We start from the raw sequence: 19,169 nt of genomic DNA on the forward strand, positions 1-19,169 counted from the left end.
CTGCCCATCTCCAATTTAATAGGAATCACAACCTTTTCCAATAAATGTGCAATGGAAGACACCAGAGCGTAAGAAGATGGATCAGGCCAAAGGTCTGTCTAGCACACCCTCCAACATTTCTCCGATGAAAACAGAGATGTCCTATTCCATCATAACAACAACAGTAATGTTACTATTTGTATACACGGCCCATCTGCCTGGATTGTCCCAGCCATAGCTGTCAAGTGTCCCTTATTTGAAGGGACAGTCCCTTATTCCAGCGCCATGTCCCTCTGCTGTTCCTTATTGATGGATGTCCCTTAAATGTCCCTTAAATGATGTCCCTTAAATTTCAAAGGAAGCAGCTCCTCTCCTTCCCTCCCTGCTGGCCAGGGAGGAGGGAGGCTCCAACTGTGTTGCTTGGCTGTGTTGCTCACCCAATAAGAAGTCTAAGAACAACTGGGGGGTGGAGCTTGCATGCCTTGTGCTGACCAAATCGGCTGCGTTCCCTGGGGACTTGCCTTTGCTCAGCGCTTCCCAGCGGAGAGGTGACGGTGGTTTTCCTTGAGGCATCGTTTGGCTGCTGGCTAGGCTTTCTGCCTTTTGAATTTGTTTTGGAGGCTCCTTCGATTGACTTATGGGGGAAGAGAAAGGAGCTGGTTGACTAAAATGGTGGGTGACTGGCAATCTCGTGGCGAGGGGGGGGAGGCTGTGTGTGTGTGGTTAATGCAAGCTGAGGGGTTTTTTTGAATGCTGGACGCCATTTTGTTGCATGTGCTGCTGCAAACTTTGCAGTGCAAAGCCAGGCTGGGGAGCCATCTTAAGTTGAGGCTGCATAGGCCTTGTGGTGCATGTGATTCAGATTCTACTCAGTTGAACCTCTGGTTACAAAGTTGGTTGGACAGTGTTCTTGGAGCTACCAGCATGAGTTTGACCAGACTGCAGGAGGACAGGAAGACTGTGCCTGGAACAGGTGAGGCTGCAGGTCCCTTATTTTGGCTGCTGGTCCCTTATTTTCAAGGCTACTGGTCCCTTATTTTCAAATCTGTAAGTTGACAGCTATGGTCCCAGCCACTCAGGGCAGCTTCCAACATGTCTAAAAGCATAAGAAATCATTAAAATAAACTTCCCTATACACTGGTACCTCTGGTTGAGAACGGGATCCATTCCAGAGGCCCGTTCGCAACATGAAAAGAGTGCAACCCGCAGAGGCACTTCTGTGCACACGCAGGTTACAATTTGCCGCTTCTGCGCATGTGCAAGCGGCGAAACCCGGAAGTAACCCTTTCAGGTACTTCCGGGTCGCCACGGGACGTAACCTGAAATTGCGCAACCTGAAGCAAACGTAACAAGATGTATGACTGTACAGGGCTGCTTTCAGATGGCTCAGGGGCCGTGAACTTCCATCATGGCTAGTAGTCACTGTTGGCCTCTTCCTACATGAATTTGCGTGTCTAGACCCCGCAACCACCCCCTTGTAGAAACATAAAATACACCAGGACCCAGATATTAGGTTAATGTTATTAGGCAAATTTAGACCACAACTTTATTGATTACAGAATGTGAGCGGTAGTTGGCTTAGGCATTGAATGGACCCGACTATATCTGACTCCTGCCCATTGTGCAGGGAGTCCGGTAAGAGTAAACCACCAGAAGGGGGAGCCCCGTCGATGCAGACCAACTCGAGCTCCCCCAGGTGTTCCCGATGGGGTCGTGTCATGGCCCTAGCCCCGCCCTGGGCTTCAGACAAGATGCACACCCCTGGATTCCTTTAACAGAATACCCTTAAGCAGGTGATGGCCACACTTCCCCTCCCCCATCAAAAGGTCAAACAATGCCGCAAAACCTTACCAAGTTGTGACGATTGCTACGAGGTAGGTGAAAACCAAATGGCCCGTGCCAATTTTGCCAAGTGGAAAAATTCCTACCAGGCCCCTTAACAGCGACCAACTGAGGTCCATAGCAAGGCCGGTGAAAACCTGCAAACAAGGGGAGGGAGGGCGGGAGATTGAAGAAGTGAGCCAAGAGGAAGCCCTCTGGCTCGCGCCTCCATTTAAATGGTCCCGGCCACGCCCCCACCAGCCAGTTGATTGGCTGGCTGAGTGCTGACGCAGCCGAGATCCCCAGGGCAACGCAGGAATTCATCCCCCGCCCCCTGGGGAAGAGTGGGTGGCCACGCGGTCCACCTCAACTCCTCTCCACAATGAAGTGGAGCGGATTTCTCAACCCCCCTTCTAAAGCCAACTAAGTTGGAGGCCTCCACTCCATTATAAATTCCACAATGTGCACTGTGCAAAGGGCCGTCCATTTCGGAACCTTTACCAGCAGATGGCGGAGATGGGCGGACCAGACAGCATCCTGGGGCATTCTGCTAAAGGTGCCCTCACAACAGAATGGCAGCCATTTCTGACGATTCCAGTCGGACATCTCCTTGGCGGTGCTGCTGGCTATTAATCCAATGGAAGAGTGCCCTGGAAATAGCAGCAGTTTACCAGCAGGAGTGCGTAGACATTTCCTATCATCATCTTCGCTCCCTGATGAGATAATGATATCCTTCAACACCATTGCTTTCCGTGCCCGTGCAGCAAAATTGGGATTATTATTACGATTGGTTGCATTTATTTATTTATTTTAAAAATCTTTTTGGTCTTCTGACGGCTTCCTTAAGAAGGATAGCTCAGTCGGTAGATCATAAGACTCTTGGGATCATGGGTTCAAGTCCCACATTGGGCAAAAGATTCCTACCTCGCAGGGGATTGGGGTAGGTGACCCTTTCAATTCTACAATTCTGTGATTCTAAGCCCACTCAAAACTAGCAAGTGTTTCCGAATCGGGAGGCAGCTCTACCTCAAATCTCCCAAGCCAGCAGAGGGAGAGATGCCTTGGGTTAGAAAGGGAAGGCCAGAATTTGACCTCATTTGAAATGGTCTGAGGCCAGTCGAGGCTTGTCTATTAACTTATGGTCCGTGCATGTGGTTTGCGAGCTACACGGTCAGGGAAAATACAATGCTGTCCAGGGTTGTAAAAACTGCGGAGAAAATAATCAGGTGCACTCTTCCCACCTTGGATCAAATCTATGCTTCCAGGTGTCATAAGAAAGCTGCAGAGATAGTGCAGGATAGTACGCACCCTGGAAGTGATCTCCTTCAGCTTCTGCCTTCTGGAAGAATGTACAGGGTTATAAAGACTAGGACTAGCTGCCTGAGAAATTTTGCTGATCTCGGTTTTAAACGCAGTGTAAGGAAGTCTCTGTGGGAGTATATTGTATTTAATTATGGGGTATCAGAGTTTTTAGGGGGTTAACCAGGCTGGGATAGCAGGCTTGTTGGTTTTTGAATGTCTGATGTAGATTTTTTCAATTTTGTTGTTCTGTATGGGACAATGACAATAAAGATTATTGTATCATAAAGGTAAAGGTAAAGGGACCCCTGACCATTAGGTCCAGTCGTGACCGACTCTGGGGTTGCGGCGCTCATCTCACTTTATTGGCCGAGGGAGCCGGCGTTTGTCCACAGACAGCTTCCAGGTCATGTGGTCAGCATGACTAAGCCGCTTCTGGCGAACCAGAGCAGCGCACGGAAACTCCGTTTACCTTCCTGTTATCTACTTGCACTTTGATGTGCTTTCGAACTGCTAGGTTGGCAGGAGCAGGGAGCTCACCCCGTTGTGGGGATTCGAACCACCGACCTTCTGATCGGCAAGTCCTAGGCTCTGTGGTTTAACCCACAGCGCCACCCGCATCCCTGTCGTATCATATCGTAGGGCAAATGGGGCTTTACCCCACCAAGTCCAATCTGCCCCACTGATCTGCTTTCTTACTTATAGCTTCCTCCTCTGTAGGCTTAGTGTTGCCCTTGCAGAACCCAGCAGGGAAGAGGATGGGGACAAACTAGAATTCATCGGCTCTGCCTGTCATTAGCTCTGCCTCCATCTCCAGTAGAATACTCTGATTTCCGCTCTACCTGTCCCAATGGCCACCAGGGTCTGAGGCAGCCTTTGCCAACCTGGTGCCTTCCAGATGTTTTGGACCAGCTCTCATCAGCCACCGCCATGCTAGCTGATGGGTACGCTAGCCCCAAACACTTGAAGGTCACATGATTAGGGGAAGGCTAGGCTAAGGCTGACAGCTGTGCAGATTGACTTTCTGATTTAGGACGGGAGTGTGCGCTGTACTCTTGCACCCAGAGCACTGACTCACACGTCAAGCAGCCTACTCTGAGACCAAGTCATTACTTCTGAGGCCTCCGCATCTGAAGCAGAGGAACTTCGGGAGCCGCAGACCCTGCCAGAGGATTCCAACAAAAACACAAGCAGAAACTACAGGTGTTCGATTATTCCCCCCCCCCCCCCACACACACACGTGAAACAGAAATCCAACACGTCATAATTGGGGTTGTGTTTGGAAAAATCAGCTGGTGCAGAATTCGGTGGCCAAATTGCACATTGCAGCAAGATGGCTCGAGCATATAACAGGGTTGCCATTTTTCAAAAAGTGAAAATCCAGACGCAAAAGAAGTTGTCGCCCAAAGTTCTTGAGCTTTTTCCCCACACGGACACCCTTCCGATGGCCAGATCCTGGCAATGTCTGGGAAATCCCAGACGTATGGCAAACCTAACATATAACACCTGTGACAATAGTCCCGATTTCTCTGGGACATTACAGATTGACAGAACGTGCTGGTCCCGTGTGTTACCCAAGAGGCGAGGTCCAAGTTCGGTCAAAGGCGCAACAAGGAGGCAGTCTGTAGTAGCTGAAACTGGGAGCAGGGCAGGGGGTCGGGTGAAGTCAGGAACAGGCTTGCAAGCAGGGAGCCAGGGCTGGTCAGAAGCTCAGGCAGAAAAGCAGGACAGGGTTCAGGCAGGAACTAGCAACCAACAATGTTGCTCCTGCAACTTGGGACTGGGGCTGGCCGGCTTTTATCCGCCCCGAGGCATAGGGTGGCCCCGGTCCACAGGTGATTTGCCTCTCCTGGCCTGGAGGAGAACACTCCTCCTGCGGGAACTTAGTTCCCTCCACCTCTCTGCCCTGAGCCTCTGCAGCTCAGGAGAGGCTGGAGGGTTCCCGGACCCAGAGGCAACCTCAGCATCCTCTGACGGGGCTGAGAGTAGAGCACCTGCAGGCAATGGGTCCTCCATCACCTCAGGAGCCAGAGCAGACTCAGCTAGTGCCTGCACCTGAGGATCCAGCACAGGTGAGGACCTTTCAGGTTCAAGCCCCAGCCCTGGCTCAGCTGGTTCTGGAGGCAGGGAATCCTGTGCAGGCTGGGATCCCTCAGGTTCAGCATCTGAGTCCGAGTCCCAGGCCATCACACAGAAGCTGCCCTGGCTTCTTATGTCAGTCTGTGATGTCCCGCTTCCTCGGGTGCTGCCTCTGCTAGACCTCTGCCAAGGCCTGCCATCTCTGCAAAGCTACTTCAAGGAAATGCACTAGATGCATCGGAAGTGCACAGGTTTGACTGGATGATCTATGATTCTAAGATGCTCAGAAGAATTATTGACTGCCCTCGCAGAGAAAGCAACGAAGTAAAGGAACGGATATTTGTTGCCAAAGATAGGAGGTTTTTTCTCCCTAAAATAAATGAACAGCACATTCTGATCTACTAACAGGAGAGTGTCGGTTGTAAAAACCAACGCAATATTAGCTGTATTCAGGCACCAAAAAAATCTGAGAGCATCACAGCAGCATTGGTTTCAGAAAGGGGGTTGTTAATTAGGCTGCACTGTAAGAACAACAGTCTCAGAAGTCTGAGCTGGTACAAAGACACCAAAGCAGATCGAGCTCCCGCTGAAATTAATTAGCACTGCCGCATACCACATCGCTATAGCAAATGCCTCATGTTTGCATTTGATTCCAGGAAGCTCTCAGCACTCTGTGCAAAAGGGAAGATGAGCCTTAATTAGAAAACAGATGCCAGGGTTTGATTGGTCGTAAGGAGCTGTAAATCGCCCAGCGAGGCACACAGAACCATGCGGCGGTCTGTATTTTATTTTAGTAGCACCAGGTGCAATAATATTTGTAATATTCGATACTGAATGATATTTATATCTTTTTAGAATTGCACTTTAATAGCATTAGGTGCAAAGATATCTAAGTGTACACTGAATCAGCAGCTGTGTGTTTTTAAGTTCTCCTGCTTGTTATAACTGCATTCCACACTTGAATGTGCTTGTCTGTAGCAGTATTAATTTTAGGGAGCATTCTTTTACTTGACATATACCAGCTAGGAAGCAAAAGCAGGGGTGTCTAACCTGTGGCCATCTGGATTTTGTTCCCATCAGCTCCATTCATCATGGTCAGTGGTCTGGGATGATGGGGGTTGTAATCCAGCAATATCTGGAGGGCCACAGGCCAGTCACACTATGCCGGGGGAACCAAGTTGCACCAGTGCAACTGGGAGGATTTACCAAAGCATTTGGATGCTGGCCTACCTGCTACACTGGTGGCAAGGCCACTTTGAGTCTTCAGAGTGCAGCACGGAGCTATCTGGAAGCCCTTTGCAAGCAAATCGGATGTTTAAAGAAGTTTATGAAGAAAATTGGATAACAGAGACTTAAAGAGGAGCAAAAGGGCTGTTCAGGGGAAGGCTTTCAAACTGCCCTGTGTTACTCTTGGAAAGAGGCGCACATCATGTTAATCCCCAAATTAGAATTGGATAAGCTGGACATAAGAAATTATAGGCCGATATCATTACTTAATAATGATTATAAATTATTCGCAGAAATAATGGCAAACAGGCTTAAAAAATACCTATCGAAATCTATCCACAAAGACCAAGCAGGATTTCTCCCTAACAGGTACTTAAAGGATAACGTAAGACACATAATAAACATTATTGAATACCTGGATCTTAAGATTGATATTCCCGCAGCTCTAATTTTCATTGATGCTGAAAAGGCATTTGACAACGTGTCATGGAGGTTTCTACTAAAAGGCATGGAGAGGGTTGGTATAGAGGGGCCCTTTCTGGAAGGTATAAGGGCGATATATGCAGAACAAAGGGCCAAACTGATTATTAATAATAATTTAACTAGCTCATTTGAGATCTCGAAAGGTACAAGACAGGGTTGCCCTCTATCCCCCCTACTATTCATTATGGTACTGGAAGTGATTACAAACAAGATCAGGGAAACCTCCGAAATAAAGGGAATCAGATTAGGGGACAAAGAATATAAACTAAAAGCTTACGCCGACGATTTGGTGATATCGCTAGGGGATCCAGTAGTGAGTATCGACAAAGTTATAGAGTCGTTAGAGGAGTTTGGAAATCTGTCCGGCTTTAGACTAAATAAAGTTAAAACTAAAATGCTGACAAAGAACTTAACTGAAGAGCAAAGAAGTCAGTTAGAGTTGAAAACGGGAATTAAGGTGGTGAAAAAGGTGAAATATCTGGGCATTTGGATCTCCACGAAAAATATAAATTTAGTAGAAGATAACTACACAAAGATCTGGAAAGAGATTAAAAAAGACCTGGACACCTGGGGCAGGCTAAGACTGTCTTGGTCGGGTAGAATGGCCGCAGTTAAAATGAGTATTCTCCCAAAGCTGCTATTCCTATTCCAGAACATTCCGGTGATTAGGGGCACGACATCATTCAAAGACTGGCAGAGAACCCTGTCCAGATTCATTTGGCAGGGTAAGAGAGCAAGAATTAAATTTAAATTACTCACAGATCGTAGTGACAGGGGAGGATTTGCCGTTCCTAATCTGAAACTGTATTATGAGGCCGCGTGTTTGTGCTGGATCAAGGATTGGATTGTTTTGAAAAATGTAGATCTGCTGGATTTGGAGGGGTTTGATGCCAGATTTGGCTGGCACGCGTACCTATGGCAGGATAAGGAGAGGGCCCACAAAGGATTCTCCAACCACATAATCAGAGGTGCGCTACTCGAGGTTTGGAATAGAAATAAGAAACTTCTAGAAAAAAACACCCCATGGTGGCTATCACCAGTCGACATTTTGACAATTAAAAAATCTAATATGGAAGGTCAAAGATGGACCTATGAGGATCTATTGGTAAAATCAGACAAAGGGTGGAAGCTTAGACCCTATGAAGAATTGAAGGATAAATTAACAACATGGTTGCAATTTTACCAAATCAATTCCCTATGGAATGAGCATAAAAAAACAGGGATGAGTGAGAGAAAGTCCAGATTTCAGGTGGAAATAATAGAAGGAAACTCCAAACTCCTATCTAAAATGTATAGTCAATTATTAGATTGGGATATGAAGGATGAGGAGGTAAAGGAGGTAATGACCAAATGGGCCATAGATCTTGGGTACAATCTGGACTTCGCCAGATGGGAAAAACTCTGGAATAAGGATATGAAATTCACAGCATGTGTTGACCTTCGAGAGAACCTACAAAAAATGATGTACAGGTGGTACCTTACCCCTGTGAAACTAGGAAAAATGTACTAGACGGGGGACAAGACTTGCTGGAAATGTAAGGTGAAAGAAGGAGACTTCCATCATATGTGGTGGGCCTGTGAAAAAGTAAAAAGGTTTTGGGGGCTTATTTATGACGAATTAAAAAAAAATTTGAGATACACCTTCCCCAAAAAGCCGGAAGCCTTCCTTTTAGGGATGGTTGGGAAGGAGATTAGGCAAGAGGACCAAACCATGTTCCAATACGCAACGGTAGCCGCCAGGATATTGCTAGCGAAAAACTGGAAAACCCCTAATATCCCAACCATCAGAGACTGGCAATCCAAATTATTTGAGTATATAGAGCTAGCAAGGATGACACAGAAGATCAGGCATCAGAAAAATGAAAAAAATATTAATGACTGGAGTAAATTCCTTACATATATGGAAACAAATTTAGGAAACATTAAAATCACAGTAGGCGACATATAAAGTTTGAGAGGTGCAAACAAAGGAGATAAAAAACACCCCGCAGGAAGATAGCGTGGGACTACAACTCAAGCCGTTTCTGAAGGGAAGTCAATCACTGTTAGGGGATGGGTGGGGTTTTTTTTTCTTTTTTTTTCTTTTTCTTTTTTGTATTTGTTGGAGGGTTTGCACCTGTGTCTTCGTTACTTTTTGTTTGTTTTTTGTATGTTTTTTTTCCCTAGTATTGCTGCTAGAAATCTGTTTGAAAATGTAAAATCAATAAAAAAATTTATATATATAAAAAAAACAAACTGCCCTGTGTTGCTCTTTGAACCTATGAGCACACACCTGCAAATTCAGGTTGTAGAATGATGGTTGATTGAGAGGCCTTGTGCAAGAAACCCTCTTCCTCCAAAGATTTGACTTTTAGCAGTAAGGAAAGTGAGAAGAAAATATATTGTGAAGTATGAGATAACACTTGCTTTGATCTCTCTGCGAACCAGTCTGAAGGAATTCTCAATGAATAGGTAGCCTGGTAGAGCCCTTGGATTTCATGTGCCTCCTACCTGCCTACCTTTCCCTTTCTTTCTTTCTTTCTTTCTTTCTTTCTTTCTTTCTTTCTTTCTTTCTTACAAAAGCAGTCTGCCAGATGCACAGGGGAAGCTGCAAGGCTGATCTCGTACTTGACTTGCAGGTATGAATTATGTTAAGAATGAAAACAGAAGAGACGTCCAAAAGGTGCACAGAAGATCATTTATTGCCTGATGATGCGTTTCATGTAATGTAGCTCTTTCTCAGGGAAAACTGATTCAGCTCTTTCAGAGAAAAAACAAGACCGTATTTCACACTACATCAAGAAAGCTGGAGACTTGAAATCCAGATCTTAATAAATTATGGCACATGTAACTTTGCAGATCTCTACCCCTTCTGTTCCAGTGGCTACATTTGATCCCTCTCCTTTCCTCTGCCTGTTCCTTGTTTTATGAATTACTGTACATTCAGGAAGTTGTGAATCTAGTTTATATGGTAGGTTACAAATAGACAGCGCCCTGCTCTTAAAAATCTATATCCATCTTCACCCTGAAACACTCTGTCAAATCAGAACATCGTAAATCACGCATCCAGGGGAGCTTTCTCTGTTGCTATCATTTCCGCCGAAGAATTGATGCTTTTGAATTATGGAGCTGGAGGAGACTCTTGAGAGTCCCATGGACTGCAAGAAGATCAAACCTCTCCATTCTGAAGGAAATCAGCCCTGAGTGCTCACTGGAAGGACAGATTGTGAAGCTGAGGCTCCAGTACTTTGGCCACCTCATGAGAAGAGAAGACTCCCTGGAGAAGACCCTGATGTTGGGAAAGATGGAGGGCACAAGGAGAAGGGGGCGACAGAGGACGAGATGGTTGGATAGTGTTTTCGAGGTTACCAGCATGAGTCTGACCAAGCTGCGGGGGGCAGTGGAGGACAGGAGTGCCTGGCGTTCTCTGGTCCATGGGGTCACGAAGAGTCGGACACGACTAAATGACTAAACAACAACAAATCATTTCCAGATTACACAAACTTGTTTTCTTGATGCATTTGCCTTTAAAGATTTGTGAGCAAGTTAGAGATCAGCAAGTCTCTTTGAGACATTTTGTTGTGGAAAGTGACAAATAAATGAAAAGAGTAAGAATAGTCTATCAGAAAATATATGAGGCAATTTTCACACATGGGGCTCAAAGTCAGTACTGAGAGTCAGTATGGCATAGTGGTTAGATTGTTGGCTTACGGCCAAGGTTAAAATTCCCTGGTCACCCATGAAACCCACTGGGTGACCCTGGGCCAGTTACTGTCTCTCAGCCTAACCTACCTCACAAGGTTGTTGTGAGGATAAAATAGGGAAGAGAACCATGTACACCACATTGAGCTCCTTGGACGAAAGGTGAGATCATGATAAAAATGTAAAAAAATTAAAATCTGTTTTGGTTTGTTATGGTTGTTTTTAGGATCATATACTGAAGCCAAAACACAAAACTGTAGTACAGTCATACCTTGGATTACAGATGCTTCAGGTTGCGTTTTTTCGGGTTACGGACCACCGAAACCCGGAAGTACTGGAACGGGTTACTTCCAGGTTTCAGCGGTCGTGCATGTGCAGAAGTGCTAAATCGCGCTTTGCGCATGCGCAGAAGCGCCGAATCGCAAGCCCCGTGTGCGCAGACGCGCTGCTGCGGGTTGCGAACGTGCATCCCACACGGCTCACGTTCGCAACCCGAGCGTCCACTGTAATAGAAAATTATTCCAAAAGCAAATACATTTCTCTTTTTCAGGAGAGAGAAAAGCCCACAAGAAAATTGTGTCATTTCTTGTCAAGCCATCAACACTGCTCTCTGAGAGGACACAAAAAGAGAGAGAATGAAAAAGGCGCAGATTTGTGCATATTAACTTATATGTATAGATGAAACTTTAGAAAGACTATTATTTCAGCAGAAACACAACAGTGGGGGGCAAATGACCTGGTGATCTGTGGGCCTGATGGGTTTGATGCCCAGGTACTGCTCACTCCAAACGGGCAACTTCAAGGCCTCTCCTGCTCACCTTCCTTAGGTATCTTTAAACCACAAATGAACTACAATACCCTTCTTCTGGAGGACTCCTTCACAAAGAGGATTGCCTTCAAATGGAGGGCTGTCATCTGTAAAGGAAGATCTAGGGCCACCCTAGTCTTACAGCAAAGTCCACTTTGTTTCCAAACGGCTCCTACGGTAGACAGCGTTAATAATGGTTCCATTTGAGCTTTCTCTTCTGAGTTCCCTTCAACATTATTTGCACATGGCACAAAAGTGTGAGAGGGGCTTAAAATATGCCAGCATTGTATACAAGCTACAACCCAGGGGAGGGAAATCCTTCTTGAGTACAGTCATACCTCGGGTTGCGAGCGTGATCCGTGCAGGAGGCATGTTCGCAACCCGCAGCGCCGCGTCAGCACACGCGTGTAAGGCAATTCGGTGCTTTCGCACATATGTGTGACGTCATTTTGTAGTTCTGCGCATGCGCAAGCACCGAAACCTGGAAGTAACCCATTCTGGTACTTTCGGGTTCGGCGCAGTCTGCAACCCAAAAACGCGCAACCCGCAGCATTTGCAACCCGAGGTATAACTGCACTATTTCTTTCTACAGATCCTTGAGGGAAAAAATCCACTGGAATGCAGCAGTGCTTTGACAAACTGGAGGATAAAATTGTCCCTTTGCAGCAAAGAACAGGGTGCAGGATCACTACCCAGTGGGACAGTTTACCTGCCAAAATACTGCCAGGCTAAATCAAGCCTGCCCAAAGCAGAAACACAGCCTTGCCTTACACCATCGCTGCATTTTTGCCCAAATAGGGAATGAGCTTCGGTTACCTTAAATCAAAGTTATGATGGCTAACCGTAAAACATATTTTGTGTGTGTGTAAATGGAAGGGGTGCCCTCAGCAATGCTTTTTTTTTTCCTTTGCAAAAAAGAAAAACCAAACCGCTGTGCTTTTTGAGCCAGAAGAAAAGAATTGTACAGAAAAGGGCAAGCAAAATGATCAAGGGGATGGAGTGACTCCCTTTTGAAGAGAGGTTGCAGCATTTGGGACTTTTTAGTTTAGAGAAAAGATGAGTAACAGGAGACGTAACAGAAATTTATAAAATTACGTACGGCATCAAGAAAGTGGACAGAGAAAAGTTTTCCGTTCTCTCCCATAACACTAGAACTTATGGATGTTCCGTGAAGCTGAATATTAGAAGACATTCAATGATGCTGAATGTTGGTTTTAAATGTGGATTAGACAAATTCCTAGAGAAGGCTATCAGTGGCTATCTGAATGCCACAAAGTGTTGGTGCTGACCTTTAAAGCCCTAAACGGCCTCGGTCCAGTATATCTGAAGGAGTGTCTCCACCCCCATCATCCAGCCTGGACACTGAGGTCCAGCACCAAGGGCCTTCTGGTGGTTCCCTTGCTGTGAGAAGCCAAGTTACAGGGAACCAGGCAGAGGGCCTTCTCGGTGGTGGCACCAGCCCTGTGGAACGCCCTCCCACCAGATGTCAAAGAGAAAAACAACTACCAGACTTTTAGAAGACATCTGAAGGCAGCCCTGTTTAGGGAAGCTTTTAATGTTTAATAGACTATTGTATTTTAATATTCTGTTGGAAGCCGCCCAGAGTGGCTGGGGAAACCCAGCCAGATGGGCGGGGTATAAATAATAAATTATTATTATTATTATTATTATTATTATTATTATTATTATTATTCCAGCTGCTGGAAACCACAGGAGGGGAGAGTTGCTCTTATGGTCAAATCCTGCTTGTAGGTTTCCCACAGGCATCAAGTCAACCACTGTGAGAACATGATGCTAGACTAGATGGGCCATTGGCCTCATCCAGCGGGCTCTTATGTTCATCAAAAAACCACACAACCAAATTGAATAACTGCCACATAAATCATAACTGGATCTAAAATAAAGAGACAACAATTTAACAAGGGGACGTGAGTGGCGCTGTGGGTTAAACCACAGAGCCTAGGACTTGCCAATCAGAAGGTCGGCAGTTCAAATCCCCGCAATGGGGTGAGCTCGGTCCCTGCTCCTGCCAACCTAGCAGTTCAAAAGCACATCAAAGTGCAAGTAGGTAAATAGGTACCGCTCCGGAGGGAAGGTAAACGGCGTTTCAGTGCGCTGCTCTGGTTCGCTAGAAGCGGCTTAGTCATGCTGGCCACATGACCCAGAAGCTGTGCGCAGGCTCCCTCGGCCAGTAGAGTGAGATGAGCGCCGCAACCCCAGAGCCGGTCATGACTGGACCTAATAGTCAGGGGTCCCTTTACCTTTTAACAACAACAACAATGCCCCCCCAACAAACCCCACTAAGCAATACCCCAGCCCAAGAGTCTGTCCAGCAGCCTCAGCTTTTGTAGCTGGAGTCAGTCAGGGCCCCTCCCTCCCAGGCCAGGTGGGAAAAGGCTTGCATGGCAGGGGAACAGGTCTCCCAGGGCTCACAGCCAAGATTAGCAACCCAACCTCAAATCAGAATGAAGACCAAATATAATCTAACCTCTGCGTAAGCTTTGTGCAAGCACATCAGGATGAATGCTCAGTAAACCATTCTGCAGGAACCCTCAGTATATTCCTTGACCCTGTCCAAATACAACTTTTAGGAATAAAAATGTTGGGAACTGTAGCCTCTCATTCTGCCCTGTTCCTATTGCAACCAGCTCTTGAGCCAGCCCTGTAGGATGGGACCGAGGGTGGCAACCTTTTTGTCTTTCTGCCTTAATCTCATCCTGAATGGGGAAGGTCTGGTTGAGGCTTCTCCAGTTTCTCTTAAGCCAGTAACAATAGAGGGAGTTGATTTATGCCACTGTGCCAGAGAAATTATACTCAGCCGCCCAGGTGGAATTAAATCTCCCTCCATTCACCTGCAGGGCACTATAATATAGTGCTGAATGGGTAACCTTTATCTGATTCTATAGCATGTGAGGGGGGGAAAGGAGTGGAAGGTTTTAAATGTCACTTAGCCCTTGACCACAAGCCTCTCTGCAGTTGCATCACAACAGAGAAGCAACAGATGACGCTGTCTGTGCAGATGGAGAGAGACATTAGTTTCAGACAGAGCTGAAAGTCGTTTGAGAGAGACATCATTCCTCACCACAGTGTACAAACATCATTTTAGTCCTGGCCAAACAATATAAAAAAACCTGGAGGGGGCAGACGGTTTTCCAGAGTCAGAATGACCTAAGATTATGGCCGTTTCAGGCTAGGATGAATGCTTACGGTTCTGCAAGCAGCTCAGACACACATTCACACAAAACTCTGCATAGTTATCCAAAATCTTCATTTAAACAAGTGAGAGGGAAGAATAACAATTGACATCCTTCAAATCCCTTGTCAAAACCCAGCTTCCCCCAAAATCTTTGGCTCAGACCTGAATTTGTCAAATAGCTGAGATGGGCCAGAGTGGACAGAAACTCAGTCTGGATCCACTGGGTGATTTACAGTAGATCAACAAACATTTCAGCTCCTAATTCTTTAATAACAGGAGCAACAAAATTAACACCGCCACCTCCCTACCTCTTATAATTATGTTGCTGAACGAAAGAAAGTTGGGTGTCTTCTTTCTGGTTGGAAATGCTTGTTCCTATTAGTAGCCTGACCGCTATAGCTGATGCATGGCTAACCTCAGGGCTGGATTACTGCAATGCGCTCTGTGCGGGGCTGCCCTTGAGTCTGGCTTGCTAGCTCCAGCAGGTGCAGAATGCGGCAGCCAGACTGCTGTTGGGGTCACGTGGCCGACAACACGTGACACCGTTGTGAAAACACCTGCACTGGCTACTACATCTACGACCAAACTAGGTTCAAGGGCCTTGTATTAATTTACAAAGCCCTGAACAGCTTAGGCCCAGGGTACTTTAGGAACAGCCTGATCCCTTATATCCCAGCTCAGTCTCTGAGATCATCTGCAGGAGCATTGCCCAAGTTGGTGCAGCTCATCGGATAGCAAGAAGATGCCAAGCTTTTAGTGTCATCAGTCCAGCCCTGTGGAATACTCTGCCAACAGAAAATTCGACAGGAGTTTTTGGCTTTAACCTTCAAACACCTGTTGAAAACTTTTCTGCATCACCAAACTGATAGGGAGTGGGGAAATGAGTTAAGCATCTTGTCTCCATGGATGCTTCTGAAAACACAAGCACACACATAGCCCAAAACAAAAACTGTACTGGGGTTTCATTAGATGTATTTGGGTGTGACATGAAGTTTGCCCCTGAAAAGACGTTTGGGTTTTGTTATGTACTGAAGTTCTCACCCTGGGCCAGCAGGGGGATACTGTAGATAGATACTGTAGAACTTACGATCTTCAAATAAAAACACCTTGAGGGTCCCAGGCCTCAGAGAGGTTAGGCTGGCCTCAACTAGAGCCAGGGCTTTTTCGGCTGCGGCTCCAACCTGGTGGAACGCTCTGTCACAAGAGACAAGGGCCCTGCAGGACTTGACATCTTTCCGCAGGGCCTGCAAGACAGAGCTGTTCCACCTGGCATTTGGTCAGGGCGCAGCCTGACCCCCTCCTCTGGCAATCTTTACAAAGCTTTAGTTTATGGTTGCCATCAATTTTGATTTTAATTCATTTTTATAATGTTTTATAATGTCATACTGTTTTATTGTTGTTAGCCGCCCTGAGCCCGGCTTCGGCTGGGGAGGGCGGGATATAAATAAAATTTATTATTATTATTATTATTATTATTATTATTATTATTATGCAAATGAAGGATCGAAAGTGACGTTCAGTGATTGGATAATTTTAGAAAGTTGCTACAGTAACGTTGTACTGGAGCTCTATATAAGCAGGCTGACTGAGCCCTTCAGCTCAGTTCTGTTCTGGCCTCTGAATAAACAAGAGCTGTTTGAAGAATCGCTGTGCCTTCTGATATGTTCACCCACAACTTAACAGGTTTCCTTAAGCCAGCCACTCTCTCCCTTTCTTTTTCTCTGCCTGTAGCCTACCTTGCAGTGTCGTTGTCAGAATAAAAAAATATTAGCATAGGGAGGAGGAATAGGAAGCCCTGCTTATGTTTCCGTGAGCTACTTGCACAGGAGAGGATAAGTACTCCAACCGCTTTAATAATATTCTCAAAATTTTGTAAGCTACACGAGCTCCCGGGGGAAAAAACACTGCCTAATTTTCTGACGCTGCAAATGCTTATTCAAAAATAAATGGCTCCCCCTTAAGTGCCCAAGGTTTCACGTTGTTTTCTTACTAAAGTAAGCTAAGCAGTAGTCACGTGTATCCCATAATTAGTAAGGTGGGGTGGGGACAGGGGGACAAGCATCTCTCTTATTATTCATTGGCAAAGGAAGGGCACGTCAGACAAAAATCCCATATAAGCCCCTAGCTGGCAGGCGGGCTGCTGGAAGGGGGTGGAATGTAGCAGCGAAATTGCTGAGCATACTTTGAATTCCTCCTTCTGTCCATCTGTTCCTTTTATCTGGGGAAATCATGCATATGAGCCAAGCCCACGCTTTGGACGCAACTCTCTTTTACGGGGTGGGGTGGTCAAAGTTTTCTGAAATAGGACATTCTGAACAGGCTTTTTCATGGTGGAATTTTCCGTGCTGCAGGTGAAATACTCTACCCAGGGACATCAGCTCCTGGGGGCCCAAGCTGTTTTGGGCCCCCCTCAATATCTTTTGGGATGGGGCCAGCCTTCAACCGCCCCTAATGTTGAGGGGGGAGAGGGGGCTGAGCATGGAGCTGAGTGAAGAACTGAGCTGAGCACTGTGTGGCTCCAGTGGCCGACTCCTTCTACTCCTTCTCCTCTTCCTCCTGACTGTTAGGATATTGATGTTCCGTTCCACCTAAACAGATGTGTAGAGCTGTTGTATGTCACCTGTCTGTTTACATTCCAGCACAGCTTGCTGGGAACTTCCGTTTGTGTATTGCTTTTGCTTTGTGCTTCCTGCTGCTTGGACACGAAGGGGAGCAGACATGTTTTTCCTTTGTCCTGATGCTGAATAAAATGCTTGTAAATACCCTTTACATATGCCTCTGTCTGCCACTTCTGTTGCGTGTTATTTGCCCTGCTGCTTAAGGCGTGCTCAAGTTTCTGAAGGCTTCTGAAGCTGTGTGCCACTGTTTTGATGCTGTTCCAAGGGAGACAAGAGTTTGTCCAGCTGCCAGCCGGTGGGCTGGAGCCAGCTGGGGGCCTGCCTGATGCCACCGTTCCCTTGGACACACCCCAACACTGCCACGGTGGCACCAGGCAGAGGAGGAGCCACCAACAATTGAAGCCTCATGGTCTCCACGTTTGGCTCCACCCCTGGCTCCTCCCAACATCACATGCATGGCGTTTCCAACCCCCAATCGCTCTCTCCCTGACTCTATCCCTCCTATACCTTCTTCCTACAAAGGCCAGCTCCAAACCATGCGTGCAGTGCTTTTATTGCACATGTAAAGCACATGGCTTCCCCCAAAGAATTATGGGAGCTGTAGATTGCTAAGGGTTCTGAGAGTTTTTAGGAGACCCCCCTTATTCCTCTCACATATCTACAATGTCCAGGGTGGCTTAACAATAAATCCCTCTTTCCCAGGAAACTCTGGGTATCGTAACAATTGAAAGTGGCATCATAGTGCTTTGAACGTACTGGTGTGAGCGTGGCCCAATTTCCAGCCTCTGTTTTCAACTCCACTTCTAACTGCCTGCGCTTGTGGAAGCTCTGACTAGGGGTGCCAACTGGAATAAAATATTGTGGGGGGCCAGGTAAGCCCCGCCCTGCATAATCGATCACATGACACAGTGCACACACACCATGGAAATGCCCATCAACTTTGTGGGGGCCCAGCCCCCTCAAATATTTTATTCTGGGGGCCAAAGCCCACGCAGCGCCTAGGAGTTGGCTCCTTCGTTGGCTCTGACTGCTTCTCTTCTAGTGCCGCTCCATAGCCAAAGAAGCACCAACCTACCATTTTCCTCCCCTGTCCCAAGTCCTCCGATCCCTGTGAGCTTTCTCAGTCATACCTTCCAATGAAAGCAACACAATGCAAGCTTGTTTGGATTCTAGCCTTTGAGGGCAGTCCAGCTGCAGCTTAAAAGTTCTGAAGGTGACAAGCTTCTGCACGCTAACTTGAAGAATTCAAAGGGATGCACATCCCAAATGCACATACTCAGATGAAATATCAGTGAATTTGGGTGGATCTAATCCAAAGCAAGGATTGCATTGCAGCCTAAATGTCCTTTCAAATTAGGGCCAGAATGCATTCTAAGGGTCCATCCTATGCAGACCTACCAGGAAGCAGGACTCTTACAATTGGGTGGGACTTATTTCTGCGTGAAGTTTTCAGCTGGATTTCCCAGATGCGTTACAAGGCTGGATCTGGAAAAGGAAGTAACCAGCTGCTCATTCCTGGTCTAACACAGATATGGAATATAGTGGTACCTTGGTTCTCAACCGCCTTGGTCCTCAAGCAACTTGGAACCCAAACACTGCAAACCCGGAAGTAAGTGTTCCGGTTTGCGAACTTTTTTCAGAAGCCGAACATGTTCTGCTTTGAGTGCCACACTTCCGTTTTGAGTATTATGCTGAGGTCTGTCTGGTTTTGCTATTTATTTTGCGTTTTCGTTTTTGCGGCTCTTTTTGTTTTGTTTTTGTGACTGTGTGGAACCCAGTTCAGCTACTGATTGATTGATTGTGCTACTGCAGTTCATTGTTTATTGCTTTCATTTTATGGGTCAATGGTCTCATTAGATAGTAACATTCATGTTAAATTGCTGGAATGGATTAATCCATTTTGCATTATTTTCTATGTCAGGCACCCCCGAACTCGGCCCTCCAGATGTTTTGGGACTACAGCTCCCATCATCCCTAG

At 46.4% G+C, this 19,169-nt stretch overlaps 2 protein-coding genes across 5 annotated transcripts in view; both read right to left on the reverse strand.

The window, feature by feature from the left end:
- ELAC1 (elaC ribonuclease Z 1) overlaps window positions 1-19,169 on the reverse strand; it is a 218,386-nt gene that overhangs the window by 91,094 nt on the left and 108,123 nt on the right. The gene's annotated exons all lie outside the window — the stretch shown is intronic.
- MAPK4 (mitogen-activated protein kinase 4) overlaps window positions 1-19,169 on the reverse strand; it is a 93,720-nt gene that overhangs the window by 28,866 nt on the left and 45,685 nt on the right. The gene's annotated exons all lie outside the window — the stretch shown is intronic.

Source organism: Podarcis cretensis (genome assembly GCF_951804945.1).
Source record: "Podarcis cretensis genome assembly, chromosome: 11".
In the NCBI taxonomy this organism is placed as follows: domain Eukaryota; kingdom Metazoa; phylum Chordata; class Lepidosauria; order Squamata; family Lacertidae; genus Podarcis; species Podarcis cretensis.